Below are 17,777 nucleotides of genomic sequence, written 5' to 3' on the forward strand. Positions count from 1 at the left end.
TGGAAGTCACGAAGAATTAGGAGTGATGACTGTAATATCAGCATGACCTTCCTATTTATCTAGTGTCTTCTCTAATGAGCACTGAGATTGGCAGGTGACTCCTAGGACCTGCTCTCTAAAGTTCTATCCAAGTTATCTATGCATAATAAAATCTCTCACAATAGGACTCATTCTGGCTGATATTTACTTCAATTATTTCTGTTCAAATATCTTTTGATTTTCTGCAATTCCTTGTATGATGTTAACATAGCTCTTGCATGAACAATATAATTATTACTAACCATTTTCTGGGAACTATTGATTCGAGTGCGGAAAAATACTACTATCAAGTCTAAGTAAACTACATAGAAAAAGATTTGGACGTCTATTAGAATGAGTGTTTAGAATCCTCTTTAGGTATATATATCCTGGTAACCCCTTATCATTTCAGCACTCCACTCTCTTGAGAAATTTTACAGTGTCTATGCTTGGGACTAAGCACCAATATAATGATTATGTAGGAACATAGCTACATGAATAAAATGAAATTATTGAAAAACTCCTGGAAGAGGAGGCTAAAAATTGTAAGAGCCAGAGGGGGATGCAGAGCACCGGGAGTACAAGGACCTCTTAACCAGCTAAGTGCAAATGAGCTCACAGAGACTGAAGCAGTAGGCAAAAGGTTTACATTGGTCTGCCCCAGTTCCTCTGCATATATATTATAGTGGATCTGGACAGGTGGGGAACTGGGAAGAATAAGGAGGAGCAGAGGGAGGGGAAATTTTATTTAAATTATGTTGTATAAGGAGAAACTATAATCAATATATATTGGTTGAGAAAAGAATCTATTTTCAATAAAAGAAAAAAGAAATAAAAAGAAAAAGTAAACAATTTGTGTGAGTATTGACACACATCTCTGTAAACCAATAGATACTCTGCATCCTAGAGACTCATGTTTTAATACCATAAAATTAACAGAGAAATGTATTGGTTTTAGATAACATACAAGGTTTTGCGCTTTCTGTAAGTAATTTGGAAAGTTTCCTAGAGAAAATATGTGATGATATCACCATTCTATAAAACAGTTAAGTAACTGACCTATTGGTTTTCTATACTATAAGGTTAACAATTCATTTAACATTTCAGTTGAAAACAGGTTTACTTTTATTTGTCAAAAATATAAATCTCATAAATCCTGGCTATAATATTTTAATACTAATTTCTACTCTTCACTTTGACTTATTTTTATTCCCTGGTGACATTGGCTAAGCTTTACAGCTCCTGTGGGAATTGTTCATAACAAATTTCTCTTGGCACAGTGGGAAATAATCCCTGGAACCTTTGGAAAGTGATTTCAGTCGATTGGGTAGCCACTCCGCTTTTTGCCCATAATGTTGAAAAATTCCTTTTTAAATGTTTTCCATCATTTCTAACTTCAGGATTGATATCTAAGGGCCATTTCAGTAAAATGGCTTAGTGTACTGTTCAAATTGGTTCATTTAAATGAAGATAAAAAGAGTACTTTTATCATGAATCACATGAAATTTGCAGAAAATGGATGGAACTAGAGAAAAATCATTCTGAGTGAGGTAATCCAGAAATATCAATATTGTATGTATTTGCTTATATGTGGATGTTAGATATTAAGTAAGTGATAGCCATGTTACAAAGTAGAACCCGAGATTTTAGTATTAAGGGAGGGACTAGTGGGGACACAGAGATCTCCCTGAGAGGGGAAACAGTGTAGATTTTAAAGATATAATGAGGGTAGGAGCATAGAAGCAGGATAACCATGTTGAAAGGGGTGGGCTTAAGAAAGATAATGTGGGAATAGTTAGCAAAAATTGAGGGACATTTGAGGGATGATATGAAAACCAGGTGCAGTGGAAACTTCCTAAGTTTTCTCAACGCAATCATAATGAAGTCTCCAAATAAAATGAGAGACAGAATCCCAGCTGGTCAACTCTTGTCACCAAAGATAACTTCTGGTACTGGGAATAGATTCCATCAAATTGAGTGTAGGCAAAAAGGGTTCCATGAAATCATCCATCACCTGACTTTTGCCAGGACAGCAAACTGCTCTCCACAAACTGACAGCAAGGCCACATTACAGAAAATAATCCCCAGAACTCGTTGAACATGGAGAGGTCAAACTGGAGCCCTCATAGGACCTTCACCTATGTCGAAGAATATTTGGTAAAGAAGGTATTATTCAGGCTACCAAAAAAGAAAGTAAACACTAACCCAGCCACAAACCTCTAATCTACAATGCTGTCCTGATTGCTGAATACACTAGGACAACGGTGACACAAAACTTGTGGAAGTAATCAATCAATGTCTGATTTGACTTAAGGATGACTCCAGTGAACTGGAGCCCATACATCACACTTGTTGTTACCAAGAGCCTAACTAAAAGCCCAGAGATGTTATAAAAAATCAATTACTACTGGTCTTATGGAAAAGTTGCATGTGATATTCTGCTATCTACTCAAAGATCATTGCCTTATGCTGTCAAACCAAAGAAGCTTCCTCCTGCAGCAGACGGACAAATAGCTCCATAGCCAGTCATTACATAGAGAAAGAAAGAGTGACTTTGGAATACATGCCTCTAAATGGGAGGTCTCAATCAAATCCCTCTCTTTAGAACTCAAGAAACCCCACAGAAAAGGAGGTAGTAAAAGAACCAGAGGGCATCAGGAGAACGAAACCCTCTAAATCTATAGAGCAAAGCACATATGTTCACATACACTGCAGTAACAAGGGCAAGGCCTACATGAGTCTGTGTAAATCCTCTGCACACACACTAGAGCTTTCAACTTAGTACTTGCATGGGACTACTGAGTGTGTGAAGGTGTGTATCTTTGATCTTCTTCTTTCTCTTCTGTTCCTTTTGTTGGTTTGCTTTGTCTAATTTCAATGTGATTGTTTTTATTTTATCTTAATTTATTTTGTTGTGTTTTGCTGTTGTTTCTTAGAAGCTTTCTTTTCTAATCAGGGATAGAAAGGGAGTCGACCTGGGTAGGAGAGGTGGTGGAGAGAAACTGGGAGGAGTATAGGAAGATGAAACTGTAATCAATATGTAGTGTAGGAAAACAGAACCTATTTTCAATGTAGGGAAAAATAAAGAAAAAGAGTGCCTTACTTAGTGAATGCATGGTGAAGTACTATTTTTTTTGAGAGAACAATATAATCAGTCTTATTCATTAAGATCTATTTATTAATGCTACTTATATGTTATATATAAGATATATAATGTATGTAATAGATTATTTGAATTATTGATTTTTTTCTATGTATAACAACGCTCAGTATAAAAAATTAGAAATTACACTTTCAGAGAAATTTGTGGCCACCTAATATAAACTGACATGGGCTTTTTAATTTCATAAATATCAAAAATGTTAATGATGTTTGACAAGGTCTGAAAACATAGTAATTATGAATAGATCAAAAATATTTCTTGGGGTATAAAATGAAAAGAGAACCCAAAAGTTCCCTCTTGGCATTTGTAACAATAACATGATTTGGCTCTATCTTAATTCTCTGTTGGTAACTCCTGCTACTCAAGAGTTTGTTTTTCCATTGTTCATTTATAAAATCCTTAATTTAAAACTCAGTTTTATCTTAATGTTTCCAAAAACACTGTCTTTAGATCTTTCCAAAACGAATGCCTTGTGATGGGTTTCTTATTACTGTGCTTGCCACAGCACAGAGCAAATGCTGTTGCTTCCATAAATCACCAGCAACTGACCAAATTTTATTTTTATAGATAACAATATTAAATCCATAAAATATATTCTCATTAGTAATGGAAGAATACTGAATAGTATAATTCAAATGGCAGAGGCCATGATTGCTTTAGGCACACTAATCTTGTTATAGAGTTATTTCAAGATTTTATTGATGCAATATAATGCTATTTCCACATACTTATGTATATAGGACTTATAAACTTCTCAGTTTATTGTGAAAAGGACAAGGGTTTTTGTTAACACACATTTAACAGGATTCATGAAAAGAGTTATGATGGTTAATAATATACTCAACTTGGCAGTGCTAAGAGGTTTCTAAGGGATTATGTAAACCATTTTATCAGATATAACTCCAAGAATGTTCCTAATATGGGACAACAATATGCTTGCAGGAGAAGGCATGGTCTGAATGTGGAGTATTACCTAACACTTTGGGTCTCTAGGTGAAACTGGGTAAACAGAGATAATACCATCCAGAGTGTACAGGCTCTACCCTACCTGAACAATTTCATCTATAAATGGTGCCATCACTCAAAAACACTAGGCTCCAGCTCTTTCAGTCTTACAGTAATAAGGCACAACATATATATTTCCTTATCATTAACATTGAAAAATTTACTAGTTCTTTCTACAATGTATCTGTTGTCATCACATCCTCAAAGACCACATGCTACCAAAAACCCTATCCCCTGTGTATCCTGACCCATTTATCTAATTTTTTTTCCTTTACTGTTTGTCTTTAACTTCCTTATCTACAGCCATGGATATGCAGTAGATTGCTGATCTCCTTTAATTTGGAAGCCTCTAACTTCTTGAACCAAGCATTCACATGACTTCTGTCTATCCATATAAATATAGATGTATTTAGACTAAGAGCCTACCAACCCTGTACTTTGTAATGGATCACTCTTATAATTGCATAGATAGGTAGGCAGGTAGGTAGGTAGGTAGGTAGGTAGGTAGATAGGTATGTAGACAGCTAGATAGTGATCGAATAGATAGATAATCTTGATAATCTCTCTCTTCCCCCCCACACACAAATCCTAACAAAATAGGTGAAGTTTTAAATTGGTGGGATGAGATTTTTTTATTTTTTAGTATTTAAAAATACTTAGATCTGGGACTAAATAAGGGTGTTCTAGAAGATTGCTTATATTTATTATCAAGATCTGTGTTGAAAAGTTGGAAACAAAGGAACACTAGAGTTCTGTGTACTGTGTATTTTGTTGTTGGTGTTGTTGTTGTTGGTGTTTATGTTTTCTTTCCACTCAAGACACCATGCATTGTGGGCCAAGAAGCCTGGGAAACCATTCTTTACTCAGTCATTCAGAATACCGTTCTTTTATTTTTTTTGTATCAACAACCAATTTTATTTTTTTTTGTGATTTAATTCTTTCTTTAATTTACTTACCTATTTATTTATAAAAATTTCCACTTTCTCCCCTCCTCCCAATACCCTCCCATTCCCCCCACTCCCTCTCCAGTCCTAAGAGCAGTCAGGGTTTCCTGACCTGTGGTAAGTTCAAGGTCCTCCCCCCTCCCTCCAGGTCTAGGAAGGTGAGCATCCAAACAGACTAGGATCCCAAAAAGCCAGTACATGCAGACGAAACAAGACCCAGTGCCATTGTCAATGGCTTCTCAGTCAGCCCCCATGTCAGCCACATTCAGAGAATCCAGTTTGATCCCATGATCGTTCAGTCCCAGTACAGCTGGCCTTGGTGAGCTCTCATTAGATCAGTCCCCATGTATCAGTGGGTGAACGCACTCCTCGCGGTCCTGACTTCCTTGTTCATGTTCTCCCTCCTTCTGCTCCTCATTTGGACCTTGGGGGCTCAGTCCAGTGCTCCAATGTGGGTCTCTGTCTCTATCTCCATCCATCGTCTGATGAGGGTTCCCTCTAATCCTGTCTTCCATGCTCACATTCTCCCTCCATCTGCTTCTCATACCCAAGAGATGCCCTATCATACTACAAAAGCATTTTTTCAACTATGTTCATTGCTGCACTATTTGTAATACACAGAACCTGGAAACAACCTAAGTGCCCCTCAGTAGAAGAATGGATAAAGAAGGTGTGGAACATATACACATTAGAGTTTTACTTAGCGGTAAAAAACAATGACATCTTGAATTATGCATGCAAATGGACGGAAATAGAAAACACTATACTGAGTGAGGTAACCCAGACCCAAAAAGAGGAATATGGTATGTACTCACTCATAAGTGGATTCTAGCCTTAATTAAACGTCTTGGAGCCTATAATTTGTGATCCTAGAGAAGCTAAATAAGAAGGTGTACTTGAAGAAAATCATATAGTTATCCTCCTGGATATTGGAAGTAGACAAGATTGCCAGGCAAACTTTTGTGCAGGGGGGTGGAGGGGTGGAAGTAAGGGGAGAGGGTTAGAGAGAAGAGAGGGGGGAGGATTGGGGATAGCTTGGGGGAATGGGATAGGGGAGGGAGAAAGGATGATTATGGGAGCAGGGAGGTATATATCTCAACTACGGGAGCCATATTAGGGTTTTCATGAGGGGTTCCCAGACCCAAGGAGAGATCCCCAGATTGTTCCCTTGGCAGCAGAGGAGAGGGTGCCTGAACTGGCCTTGGTCCATAACCATACTGATGAATATTTTGCATATCACCATAAAACCTTCATCTGTCGATGGATGGAGTAGAGACAGAGACACACATTGAAACACTGAGCTTAACTCTCTAAGTCCAAATGAGAAGCAGATGGAGGGAGAATGTGAGCAAGGAAGGCAGGATCAGAGGGAACCCTCATCGGACAATGGATGGAGATACAGAATACCGTTCTTTAAAGTTTAACTATTTAAGTTCTTTGTATTCTGCTTTCATTCTGGTTTGTTTGAAAGATTTTTGAAATCCTTGACTTCTGCAGCTGTCCTGAGAATATGAAGTAATTTGTTCACTTGTATAATCCTGAATGTTGAAAGTTAACTAAGTCTGAGAATAAATATATCTGAACACACTCTATGTATACCTCTTGCTATGGGACAATGGTCTGTACCATTTCATTTGTATTTTAAATAAACATTGGTTGACCAGTAGTCAGGTAGGAAGTGTGAAGTAGGAGATTCTTCTGTATTTGTGTTGTTTTCATTGGTTTAATAAAGAAACTGTCTTGGCCTTTTGATAGGGCAGAACTTAGATAGGTGTTGAGACAGAACTGAATTCTGTGGGGGAAGAAGAGTAGAGTCAGACAGATGCCATGAATCTCCGGCTGAGATGGATGTAGGTTAGAATCTTGCCAGTAAGCCATAGTCATGTGGTGATACACAGATTTAATATTAATGGGTTAATCAAGATGTGAGAGTTAGCCAATAAGAGGCTAGAGCTAATGGGCCAGGCGGTAATTTAGTTAATACAACTTCTGTGTGATTATTTCGAGTGCAAGATAGCCGGGTGGGATGTATCCCATTGCTCCTTCTACAACAGTTATATAGGCAGGGCAACCAGGCAGGAAGTAGAGGCAAGGCAAAAGATTCAGGGAAGAGGGAAGTTTCAGTCTGCAGTCATCAGCCAGGCAGAGAGGAAACCATACACAGAATAAGCAAGATGTGACTGCATCGCCAAAATAGGTACCAACCACGTGACTGTCATAGAAAAGAAGTAAGGGTTATTATAAGTTATAAGAGTTATTAAGAAGCCTGAGCGAATAGGCCAACCAATTTGTAATTAATGTAGACCTCTGTGTGTTTTCTTTGGGACTGAATGGCTGCAGGACTCGGTTCAACAAACTCTGGCAGTAGCCCACATGGAAATATTCATCCAATGCTAATACCTGCACATTTGTTTAGATTATTTTATAATGAAATATGATTTAATTATATATACTAGGAAACTTAATTTATTTTAATTTTGAAATTGTATGAAACCATTATATTATGAGATTCTAATTTCCTGAATAAAAATTAAATGTGATTAATGTAAGATGTCTACAACATTATCTAAGAAATATAAAATATTCTTTTTAATATCCATATGAGAACTAGTCAACTACTTGTTTGTAGTTATTTGAATTAATATCAACTACTGAGTTGCTTACAGTCACATATATCCATGGACTAGTTATTAACCTGAAAAATAGAGTTTTACCTAAAATATCAATTAGTTGAAAAACAATGAATTACATTGTCAGTTATTATTAATAGAATTAGTTTGAAAATTTTTAAGAGTAATGAAAGTTTATTCTAATGGATTCTTTTTTAACTTTTTTTATTGAGCTATAGTACTATGACTGTACAAATGCTAAAATTGTGTGTTTTAGGGCAAGTGTTTTGTACCTCTGACAGTCAACATTTTTATTATTTATTTATTTGTTTGTTTGTTTTTGTTTGCTTGCTTTCTTGCTTATTTTAGATTTTCAAGATAAGATTTCTCTGTAGCCTTGGAGACTGGCCTGGTACTCACTCCATAAACTAGACGGGCCTTGAACTCACAGAGATCCACCTGAATCTGCCTCCAAACTTCTGGGAAAGCCTGCACTATCACCACCTTCTCATTACTTGTTTTTATTGAAAATTTGATGATTGAATTTTTTTCTAATATTGGCCTATAAAATATCATCAAATTTATTTCCATATTGATGTTAAACTATGCTACATTATATTTTATAAAACTTAATAAAGTTTCATCTGTTTTCATGTGAAATAAAAATATTAAATAATCTTTTCAGTGGAATCACTAATTTTAAAGAGCATTTTTTATATTTCTTGAATTTTCTCTCATAATTTCAATTAAAGAATACTGTCACTAATTAAATTTATAATAAATAAGTGGCATTATGCTATTTTTTCTTAAAAACTTAACTGTTTATGCAATGAAGAAAAATGAGTGCAAAACCATAAGTAATCGTCTTCAGATAAGAACTAAGTAGTCTATACTGGCATAAAAAGTATAATTTAACAACCTGGTAACTAGAAACTGGTGGCCCTACAGAGCTGTGGAATTGCAAGACTTCTTATGTAACTAGAACAGTGAAGACATGCTAGTTCATGAGATGTTGGAACCAAAAGGCTGGTGGAGACCATGCACAGTTCCTTTTGGCTTTTTTTTTTAGCTCAGTACCTTTAGCCTGGAAAATGAGACTATTTCCATCATATGTTTGATGCCATGGTATCCAATAAAATTACATGAAATCAGAAAGCTTAATTATTTTCAAATCCTGACCCATTTATGTAATTTCTTTCATTTACACTTTTCCCAAAATAGAGCTTTTGAAAATTCTGAGAATGTGATTTCTTCTGAGCACATGAACTACTCCTCTAGTGGATATTTTCATTTTTTAATATGTAGTATGGGCTTTTGTTCCTTCTCTTTCTTTCTAATTCTGTCTCCCTTTAGTTTCTAACTTTATTTCACTACTGAACTCTTTGTCTGGTACTGAAAGTAACTTATAAAATCTGGAAAGAAGCCTCGAGTTCTCCAGTTCTGTAACTTTCCTAGTCCCTTTCACTAACAATAACCTGCAGAAAGTTAAGTGACATATGGTAATGGATGAGTGGGTTTTTCTTTTGCTATTCATTTTGGTTCTGAAATGGAACAAAAATCAGCAAAAATCTACAAATATTTCTGGTTAGAAATATAAACATCATTATCAAACATGCCACGTGAAAATCATGAAAATGCAGGTTCTCTTAAGCCAATCACAAGAAAATATCCATGCAATATCATATATGAAAAGCAAAATTATACATTTCTCTTCCTCCCAGTCTAGGTTTCAGACTCAATTATCTTTGTTTGATATTCTTATCATTAATAACTATAGATTTATTATCTAAACTCAAACTTTTACCACCAGGGTATGTAACATGAGGGGGCTTGCTTGTTAGGCTATCTGTCCCACCTGGTACCCCACAACTGGCAAACCACAAAGAAAATCACACACAGGACTTCCATAAGATTATAAACTGATTGGCCCATTAGCTCAGGCTTCTTGTTAACTCTTGTAGTTTATATTAACCCTTTATTCTGATCTATGTTAGTCATATGGCTTGGTACCTTCTTCAGCTGTCTGCTCACATGTTACTTCTTCAGTGATCTGGGCAGGAATGGAGGAATGGACTACCTCCTTCCTAGCCTTCTCCTGTTCTCATTGCCCTGCCTCTACTTCCTGTCTGGTTGACCCGCCTATATTTTCTGCCTGGCCAATCAGCATTCTAATAAAATACATGATTGACAGAATACAGACAATTCTCGCACACCAAGGGTAAAATGTCTGGTTTATGGAGCAAAGTGATATCTAGGAGGCAGTCATTCAATGGAGTTGCTTGTAGCCATACTGAGAAGCACCAGGTAGGAAACTGAGAAAGCCAAATCCAGTAAAAATTTCTTCCTTGTCCTTTATAGTCTTTTATTTTTATTTTTTTTAATATAGGTAATGTTTATTTCACATTTTTTTTTTTTGGTTTCTGCAGCATTTTGAAAACACCATTCCTGGACATTGTGGAACAATGGACAGTTTTGTCAGTATTTGATGGTGACATTTGTGCATGTGTACATCACAAGGTTTATAGGTACTTTTCTACTAAACACAAAACCAAAATCTTCATTGTATGATTCTTTTGAGTTTCCATTAGTTTAAGTTAACTTTTTCTGTCAGTAGTCTTTTATAATGCCAAGTGAAATGGAATTGTGGCTCTACATCATAGAATCTGGGGGTCATTGTTATTAACAAAATTGAGTAACTTAAAGGATGAAAACACCATGACAGTCAGTAGAACTCAATCAAAAAACCCAGTAATCTGGCTCATGCGAGGTTCAAAATACAAGAAGATTGCATTTCTTTTTTTCTGAGACAGGATTTCTCTCTGTGTATCTCTGACTGTCTGGAACTCATACTATAGATCTGGCTGATCTCAAACACACTGAGATCTGCCTACCTCTGCCTCCTAAGTGCTGAGATTAAAGGTGTGCACCACCACCGCCTAGTCAGATTACATTTCTTTCTTTTTTTCTGAGTTTTTCCTTTTTTAATTTATTAGATTTTTAAAAAATACCAATCCAAGTTCCCATTCCTTCCCCTCCTCCCATCCCCTCCACATACCCTCCCACCCCACTCTCTTCCAATCATCAGAGATGGTAAGGCACATTGCTTTGTGGAAGCTCCAAGGCCTACCCTGCTATATCTAGGCTATGCAAGGTATACATCCAAAAAGAATAGTATCCCAAAAATCCAGTACATGCAGTAGGGATAAATTTTGGTGCCACTGCCAGTAGCCCCTCGGTCTGCCCCAGCAATTCATCTGTCAAACACATTCAGAGAAATTAGTTTGGTCCTATGCTCATTTCTTCCCAGTCCTGTTGGTGTTGGTGGCTCCCATTAGTTTAGTTAGACTATCTAGGTGGTGTGCCCATCATTGTCTTGACCTCTTTGCTCATATTCTCATTCCTCCCATTATCAACTGGACTTAGAGAGTTCAGTACAGTGCTCTGCTGTTGATCTCTGCCTATGTTTCTGTCAGTTGCTAGATGAAGGCACTATGGTGATATTTAAGATATTCATCAGTCTTAATATAGGGCAAGCCAATATCAGGCCCCCTCTCCTCAATTGTTTATGGTCTTAGGTAGGGTCATCCTTGTAGATTTCTGGGAACTTCTCTAGAGCCAGGTTTCTGCTAACCCTATAATGGCTTCCTCAATCAAGATATCTCCGTCTCAACTATCCGACTTCCTCAAGTTCTCCTCAACCCTCTCTTTCTCCCCTCTGCTTTCCATTCTACCCTCCCATCTCGCCCCACCCACAGGCTCACTATTTTGTCAGGCAATGTTGTTTGTTTCAAATTTCCAGGTGGATCTATATATGGTTTTCTTTGGGTTTACATTATTACTTAGTTTCTCTAGGATCATGAACTATAGGCTCAATGTCCTTTGTTTATGACTAGTATCCCCTTATGAGTAAGCACATAACATATTAATATTTTTGGGTTGGGTTACTTCACTCAGGATACTGATTTCTAATTCCATCCATCTACATGCAAAATTCACGATATCATTGTTTTTTTTACTGCTGAGTAGAACTCTGGTGTGAAAATATGTCAAATTTTCTTTATCCAGTCTTCAGTTGAGGGGCATTTAGATTGTTTCCAGGTTCTGGCTATTACAAATAATGCTGCTATGAGCATAGTTGAACAAATGCTTTCATAGTATGAGTATCTTTTGGGTATATACCCAAAAGTGGTATTGCTGGATTCTGAGGTAGGTTGATTCCCAATTTACTGAGACACTGTCATACTAATTTTCAAAGTGGTTGAACAAGTCTGCAGTCCCAACAGCAATGGGGGAATTCCCATACTTTCATTACTCCATTCCCTTACTCCACCTCCACCCCAGTATAAGCTATCATTGGTGTTTTTGATCTTAGCCATTCTGACAGTTGTAAGATGGTATTTCAGAGTTGTTTTGATTTGCATTTTGCTGATGGCTAAGGATGTTGAACATGTCCTTAATTTTCTTTTGTCCATTTGAGATTCTTCAGTTTGAAATTCTGTTTAGTTCAGGACCCCATTTTAGATTGGTTTATTTAGAATTCTAATGCCTAATTTCTTGAATTCTTTATATATTTTGGAGATTAGTCCTTTGTCTGTAGACCTTTTTGAAGATTTTCTCTCATTCAGTAGGCTGCCTTTTTGTCTTTTTGACTGTGTCCTTTGCTTTACAGAAGCTTCTCAGGAGGTATAATTTATTTATTGTTTATTATTTTTATTGTTATTATTTATTTATTGTTATTCTCAGTGTCTGTGCTAATGTGATATATTTAGGAAGTGGTCTCCTGTGCCCATTCATTGAAGAATAATTTCCACTTTCTCTTCTATCATGTTCAGTGTGGTTAGATTTATACTGAGGTCTTTAATCTAACTGGACTTTAGTTTTATGCATTGTGATAGATATGGATCTATGTTCATTTTTCTATATGTTGACATCCAGTTATTCCAGCACCATTTGTTGAAGATAGTTTCTTTTGTCTATTGTATAACTTTTGCTTCTTTGTCAAAAATCAGGTGTTCATTGATGTGTGGACTAACATCTGGGTCTTTGATCGATTCCATTGGTCAATCTCTTTGTGTTTATGACAATACGAACCTGTTTTCATTACTGTAGCTCTATAACTGACTTTGATGTCAGGAAAGGTGATTCCTCCAGAAGTTCCTTTATTGTGCAGGATTATGTTGGCAATCCTGGGGTCTTAGTTTTTACACTTGAAGTTGATAATTTTATTTTCAAGTTCTGTGAAGAATTGTGTTTGGATTTTGATGGGTTGTACATTGAATCTATAGATTGATTTTGATAGGATTGCCATTTTTACTATGTTGTTAAGTCACTAATGTGAGCTTTCTCTATTTTCTTTATGTGGACACATAGTCTATGAATTTTCTTCTTAGCATTGCTTTTTTAGTGTCCCATAGGTTAGGTTGTGTTGTGCCTTCATTTTTGTTGAATTCAAGGAAGTCTTTAATTTCTTTCTTTATTTTTTCCTCAACTCAGTGCAGGTTCAGTAGTTCACTGTTCAATTTCTATGAGTTTGAAGGCTTTCTGGGAGTAGTATTGTTGTTAAATTCTAACTTTGCTCCATAGTGACCTAATAAGATACAGGAGGTTACACTATTTTTTTGTATCTGTGGATGTTTGCTTTGTTATTGAGTATGTGATCAATTTTAGAGAAGGTTCCATGTGGTGCTGCGGAAAAGGTCTATTCTTTTGTGTTTGGGTGGAATGTTCTATACATGTCTGTTAAGTCCATTTCATTCATGATTTGTCTGTCAGTTCTCTTATTTCTCTGTTAAGTTTTTGTCTGGTTGACCTGTCAATTGGAGAGAGTGAAGTGTTGAAGTCCCCTATTATTAGTGTGTGGGGTTTGCTGTGCAATTTAAGTTTCAATAATGTTTCTTTTACATATGTGGGTATTCCTGTATTAGGGGCATGGATATTCAGGACTGAGATTACATTTTGATGGATTGTTCCTGTTATGAGTATAAAGTGTCCTTATCCATCTCTTTTGACTAATTTTAGGTTTGAAATCAATTTTGCTAGATATTAGCATAGCTATACTTGCTTGTTTCTTTGGCCCCTTTGATTGGAGTTCATTTTCCCAACCCTTTATTCTGAGGTAATATTTGTCTTTGAGGTTGAAGTCTGTTTCATGTATACAGTAGAAGGATGGATCCTGTTTCATATCTCTTCCCTTATCCTGTGATTTTTTAAAAAGTTTATTAATTTATAAAAGTTTCCATTTCCGTCCCTCCTCCCAACACCCTCCTACTCTCCCCACTCCCTCTCCTCCTCCCACTTCATCCCTAAGAGCAGGTCAGGGTTTCCTGCCCTGTGGGAAGTTCAAGTTCCTCCCCCCTCCCTCCAGGTCTAGGAAGGTGAGCATCCAAACAGACTGGGTCCCAAAAATCCAGTATATGCAGAGGAAACAAGACCCAGTGCCCTTGTCAATGCCTTTTCAGAAAGACCCCGTGCCAGCCACATTCAGAAAATCTGGCCACATTCAGAGAATCTGGTTGGATCACATGCTCGTTCAGTCCCAGTCCAACTGGCCCTGGAGAACTCTCATTAGATCAGTCCCCTTGTATCAGTGGGTGAACGCACTCCTCACAGTCCTGTCTTTCTTGTTCATGTTCTCACTCCTTCTGCTCCTCATTTAGACAGTGGGGGCTCAGTTCAGTGCTACAACATGGGTCTCTGTCTCAATCTCCATCCATCAACGGGTGAAGGTTCCCTCTGTTCTTGCCTTCTTGGCTCACGTTCTCTTTCCTTCTACTTCTTGTGATTTTTTTAAGTAAATTTTATTAAATTATAAAAGTTTCCATTTCCGCCCCCCCTCCCAACACCCTCCCCCACCCTCCACTCCCCCTCCTCCTCCCTCTTCGTCCCCCAGGGCAGTCAGGGTTTCCTGCCCTGTGGGAAGTTCCAGTTCCTTCCCCCTCCCTCCAGGTCCAGGAAGGTGAGTATCCAAACAGACTGGATCCCCAAAATCTAGTATAAGTAGAGGAAACAGGTCCCAGTGTCATAGTCAATGGCTTTTCAGAAAGACTTCGGGCCAGCCACAGTCATAGAATCCGGCCAAATTCCCAGAATCTGGTTAGATCACATCCTCGTTCAGTCCCAGTCCAACTGGCCTTGGTAAACTCTCATCAGATCCGTTCCCTTGTATCAGTGGGTGATAGCATCCCTCGCAGTACTGATTTCGTTTTTCATGTTCTTCCTCCTTCTGCTCCTCATTTGGACCTTAGGGGGTTCAGTCCGGTACTCCAATGTGGGTCTCCGACTGTATCGCTGTCCTTCGCCAGATGAAGGATCTATGGTGATAAGCAAAATATACATCAGTATGGTCATGGGCCACGGCCGATTCAGGCACCCTCTCCTCCATCCAGAGAGCAATCTGGGGGATCTCTCCTTGGACCTGGGATCCCATATATAATCAAGTCTCCTGTAAACCCTAAAATGGCTCCCTTAGTTGAAATATATTCTTCCCTGATCCCATATTCATCCTTCCTCCCCCCCCCATCCCAGGCCACCAAGCTTTCCCCGTTCCTCCCCTACTCCCTTCTCTCTAACCCTCTCCCCTTCCATCGACCCTCCCACCCCCCCATGCACCCGAGGTTACCTGGGACTCTTGTCTATTTCCTACCTCCTGGTGGATAGCTAAATAATCTTCATTAGGTTCATCTTCTTATTTAGCTTCTCTAGGATCACGAATAATAGGCTCAAAGACCTTTAATTATGGTTAGAATCCACTTATGAGTGAATACATACAGTGTTCCTCTTTTTGGGTCTGGCTTACCTCACTCAGTAAAGCGTTTTCTATTTCCATCCATTTGCATGCAAAATTCAAGATGTCATTGTTTTTTACCGCTGAGTAAAACTCTAATGTGTATATGTTCCACACCATTTTAAACCATTCTTCTATTGAGGGGCACCTAGGCTGTTTCCAGGTTCTGGCTATTACAAATAGTGCTGCTATGAACATAGTAGAACAAATGCTTTTGTAGTATGTTCGGGAATCTTTAGGGTATATTCCCAAGAGTGGAATTGCTGGGTCCTGAGGGAGGTTGACTCCCAGTTTCCTGAGAAACCGCCACACTGATTTCCACAGTGGCTGCACGAGTTTGCATTCCCACCAACAATGGATGAGTGTACCCCTCACCCCACATTCTCTCCAGCATAGGCTATCATTGGTGTTTTTGACTTTAGCTATTCTGACAGGTGTAAGATGGTATCTCAAAGTGGTTTTGATTTGCATTTCCCTGATCGCTAAGGAGGTTGAGCATGACCTTAAGTGTCTTCTGGCCATTCGAAGTTCATCTGCTGTGAATTCTCTGTTAAGTTCAGTACCCCATTTTTTAATTGGGTTAATTAGAGTTTTAGTGCCTAGTTTCTTGAGTTCTTTGTATATTTTGGAGATCAGACCTTTGTCTGATGAGGGGTTGGTGAAGATCTTCTCCCAGTCAGAAGGCAGCCTTTTTGTCCTACTGACAGTGTCCTTTGCTTTACAGAAGCTTCCCAGTTTCAGTAGATCCCATTTATTCATTGTTTCTCTTATTGTCTGTGCTGCTGGGGTCCTACTTAGGAAGAGGCCTCCTGTGCCTATATCTTGTAGACTACTTCCCACTTTCTCTTCTATCAGGTTCAAAGTGGACGGATTAATGTTGATGTCTTTAATCCATTTGGACTTGATTTTTGTGCATGGTGATAGATATGGATCTACTTTCATTTTTTTTTACAGGTTGACATCCAGTTATGCCAGCACCATTTGTTAAAGATGCTTTCCTTCTTCCATTGTATACCTTTAACTCCCTTGTTGCAAATTAGGTGTTCATAAGTTTGTGGGTTAATATCTGGGTCTTCTATTCGATTCCATAGGTCGACTTCTCTGTTCTTATGCCAATACCAAGCTATTTTCAATACTGTAGCTCTCTAATAGAGTTTGAAGACAGGGATGGTAATGCCTCCAGAAGTTCCTTTATTGTTTAAGATTGTTTTGGCTATCCTGGGTTTTTTGTTTTGCCATATAAACTTGATTATTGTTCTCTCAAGGTCTGTGAAGAAGTTTGATGGGATTTTGATGGGGATTGCAATGAATCTATAGATTGCTTTTGGTAGAATTGCCATTTTTACTATGTTGATTCTCCCAATCCAAGAGCAGGGGAGGTCTTTCCATTTTCTGGTATCCTCCTCAATTTCTTTCTTCCAAGACTTAAAGTTTTTGTCAAATAGGTTTTTCACTTCCTTGGTTAGAGTAACCCCAAGATATTTTATGCTATTTGTGGCTATCATGAAAGGTGATGCTTCTCTGATTTCCCTCTCTGCTTCTTTATTCTTTGTGTATAGGAGGGCCACTGATTTTTTGGAGTTGATCTTGTATCCTACCACGTTACTAAAGGTGTTTATCAGCTGTAGGAGTTCTTTGGTAGAGTTTTTGGGGTCACTTATGTACACTATCATATCGTCAGCAAATAACGAAAGTTTAACTTCATCCTTTCCAATACGAATCCCCTTGATCTGCTTATGTTGTCTTATTGCTATTGCTAGAACTTCAAGCACTATATTGAAGAGGTATGGAGAGAGTGGACAGCCTTGTCGCGTTTCTGATTTTAGTGGAAAGGCTTTGAGTTTCTCTCCATTCAGTTTGATGTTAGCTGTCGGCTTGCAGTATATTGCTTTTATTATATTTAGGTATGATCCTTGTATCCCCAGTCTCTCCAACACCTTTATCATAAATGGGTGTTGAATTTTGTCAAATGCTTTTTCAGCATCTAGTGAGATGATCATATGGTTTTTTTCTTTCAGTTTATTTATATGATGGATTACATTGATAGATTTGCGTATGTTGAACCAGCCCTGCATCTCTGGGATGAAGCCTACTTGATCATAATGGATAATTTTTCTAATGTGCTCTTGGATTCGGTTTGCCAGTATTTTATTGATAATTTTCACGTCGATGTTCATGAGTGAGATTGGCCTGTAATTTTCTTTCTTGGTTGTGTCTTTGTGTGGTTTTGGTATTAGGGTAACTGTAGCTTCATA

This window comes from Myodes glareolus, chromosome 5 (genome assembly GCF_982192425.1).
Source record: "Myodes glareolus chromosome 5, mMyoGla1.1, whole genome shotgun sequence".
Classification (NCBI taxonomy): Eukaryota; Metazoa; Chordata; class Mammalia; order Rodentia; family Cricetidae; genus Myodes; species Myodes glareolus.